This window comes from Emys orbicularis, chromosome 1 (genome assembly GCF_028017835.1).
Source record: "Emys orbicularis isolate rEmyOrb1 chromosome 1, rEmyOrb1.hap1, whole genome shotgun sequence".
In the NCBI taxonomy this organism is placed as follows: domain Eukaryota; kingdom Metazoa; phylum Chordata; order Testudines; family Emydidae; genus Emys; species Emys orbicularis.
Genome location: NC_088683.1, coordinates 372,655,613 through 372,658,827, shown reverse-complemented (window position 1 = coordinate 372,658,827; position 3,215 = coordinate 372,655,613). Strand labels below are relative to the sequence as shown.

Below are 3,215 nucleotides of genomic sequence, written 5' to 3'. Positions count from 1 at the left end.
GGGGTCCCAGGGCGGGGGTTAGGGGTAGGGGGTCATGGGAGGGGCGGTCAGGGGACAAGGAGTGGGGGGTGGATGGGTGGAGGGTCCTGAGGGGGGCAGTCAGGGGGTAGGAGGTGGGAGGGGGCATATAGGGGTCAGGGGGTCAGGCTGTTTGGGGAGGCACAGCCTTCCCTACGCAGCCCTCCATACAGTTTTGCATTTCCGATGTGGCCCTTGGGCCAAAAAGTTTGTCCACCTCTGGTCTAATGTCTCTCTGACTGCCCAGTCAGTAATTTAGGGAAGAGAGCACAGCACCAAGTCACCAGCCAGCTCTGCACAGAGCTCAGTCTGGGAGCCAGAGCACAAGGAAAAAACTTTAAATCCCTTTATGAGTGAAGAGCCGGAGCAGCCTGTCTTGGATCTGTTTGGTCCTCACCCCGTAGATGATGGGGTTGAGCATGGGGGGAACCAGGAGGTACACGTTGGCAATGAGAACGTGGAAATGCAGGGGCACATTGTGGCCAAACCGGTGTGTGAGGGAGGAGAAGAGAGCTGGGATGTAAAAGCTTAAGATGGCACAGAGGTGGGAGCTGCAGGTCCCCAAAGCCTTGAGCCGGGCATCCTTTGTGGGGAGGCTGAAGATGGCCCTGAGGATCTGGGTATAGGACACAGAGATAAAAATCATATCCAGACCCCTCACACAGAGTACCACAAAGAGGCCGTAGTAACTACCGATTTGGGTGTCGCCGCAGGCCAGCTTCACCACGGCTATATACTCGCAGTACGAGTGGGGGATGATGTTGGTTCTGCAATATGGCCGTTGCCTTACGAGGAAAGGATAAGGCAGTACGACCATGATGCCACGCAGCACCAAGGCCAGGCCAATCTTAGCCACCACGGGGTTTGTCAGGGTGGTGGAATGTCTCAGGGGATCACAAATGGCGATCTAGCGATCAAAAGCCATGGCCACAAGGATCCCAGATGCCATAACTGAGAAGCACTGAACAAAGTACATCTGGGTGAGGCAGGCACTGAAATCTATCTCCCTGGAATTGAACCAGAAGATGTTCAATGTTTTGGGCACAATGGACGTAGATATGACCCGGTTACTTCCGGCCAGCATGCAGAGAAAATAGTACCTGGGCCCATGGAGGCTTGGCTCCCTCTTCACAATGAATAGGATGGTGAAGTTCCCCAAGACGGCTATGGCGTACATGGTGCAGAAGGGGATGGCAATCCAGACATGGGCCACCTCCAGGCCAGGAATGCCCAGCAGGATGAAGGTGGAGGGGTTGGTGAAGTTGGTTTTGTTGGAATCTGACATGGAGGAGGGGAGAAGTTGTTGAACTCTGAGGCGTTCCCAGGGCCTAGGGTGATGGTTGTAGTACAAAAGCCTGGATGGAGAGACAATGTTAATATGAGACACTACATGGACTACTGGATATTTTTCTCATTTGGTGAAGCAGATTTATTGCTCTTCACCCACATTTTCATTTTGCAGATAAATGAATTATGAACAACTGACCCTACTAATGCCAATTCCATATTTGATAGTCCTCCATGCATTAATAATTTCTACATATCGTGGTCTGGGAAACCTTAATAGGCACCAGTAGGAAACACAAGTGTGGATACTGGTTATCTCTCATTCTTCCTTAAGCAATGAAAGCCAGGCTAGAAATTCCATGCTATTCCCCGAGGCACCCGGTTGCTCAAAATCTGAAATTGTAAAAAAAAAAAGAAGCTTTGCCAATCCATGTACCAAGAGGAAACATTCCAACTAGAACCACCTCAGGGAAAAGACCAGGGTGTCATCGATAGCTGTTCCATGGAAAAACCTGCTCATTCACAGTAGCGGCCAAAACAAAGAAAATGTTCAGGTGCCTAAGGAATGGGGTGGAGAACAACCTGCTCTGGAAACGCACTCACTTTTGATCACACAGTCTCTATAAAAGATATAGCAGATGGAAAGCAGATTTCTGAGACAGGCTGTGAGAATGGGGGAGGCTGCCATATGCGGACAGACTGAAAAGTCTGGGACTGTTTAGTTTAGAGAAGCCACAAAGAAGGGGGCATATGATAGAGGAGAACAACATAACAGAATGGAACTGATTACATTCCAATGGACAAAGAGAGAACAGCTCCCAACCAGTAATATCTATAGATAATTAGTGCTTCAAAAGTTGATTAACCATTGGGACAAACTATGAAGGGAAGTGGTGGATTCTCCAAGTCCCCATGTCTGCAGATCCAGACTGGATGGAGGGCTTGATGGCTTTTCTACAGTTAAAATGCTATAGCGGCACTGCCATAGTTCTTCAGTGAAGACACTACTTATCCAAGTAAAAACAGTTTTATGTTGCATTAACAGCATGCAAGTCACCGGAGATGATAATATTCCTGTACTCAGTGCTCGTTAGGCTTCAGCTGGAGTATGGTGTCCAGTTTCGGTCACCAATGTATAGGAAGGATCCAGAGAAATTGGAAAGGATCCAAAGGCGAGAGACAAAGATGATCAAAGGGGTGGAATGCAAGCCATACAAGCAAAGGCTGAAGGAACTGGGTATGTTTAGTTTGGAAAAGAAGAGATTGAGTGGGGACATGAGAGAGGTCTTCAGATATTTGAAAGGCTGCCATAAAAAAGATGGAGAAAAGTTGTTCTCTCTTGCCACAGAGGCAGGACAAGAGTCAATGGGTTCAAACTACAACAGAGCAGATTTAGATGAAATCTCAGGAAAAACTTCCTAACTGTAAGACCAGGAGGACAATGGAACATACGTGGAAGCTCCTTCGCTAGAAGTTTTCCAAAGACGGTTGGATAATCATCTGTCCTGGATGGTTTAGAGAAAACAAACCCTGCATCTTGGCAGGGGGTTAGACTAGCTGACCCTTGCGGTCCCTTCTCACCCTGTGGCTCTGTGATTCTATGACATGAAATCGTACCGTAGAGCAGTCTTAATCAAACACAAGTCTTTGGCCTCAATACAGAGGAAACTGGGTGAAATGTAACACCCTGTATTATGCAGTAGGTAATACAGGATGATCTATCTACTGGTGCCTTCTGACCATGAAGCCTATGAATCTGTCAATAAATAAACTAGATCAAGCATTTATATTTACTCTGTCTCACTGTTAGGATATAGATATTCAGGCCTGCCTGTAAAGGCCTATACTTTAAGAATTTAGGTGTATGTTTATCATTTAGCTAGTTATAGAGGTATAAAAGAAAGAATCTG

At 47.2% G+C, this 3,215-nt stretch overlaps 1 pseudogene; it reads right to left on the bottom strand.

The window, feature by feature from the left end:
- Positions 1–355: 355 nt before the first annotated feature.
- On the bottom strand, positions 356–1,303 carry LOC135872961 (olfactory receptor 52N2-like; annotated as a pseudogene).
- Between the last annotated feature and the right edge of the window lie 1,912 nt (positions 1,304–3,215).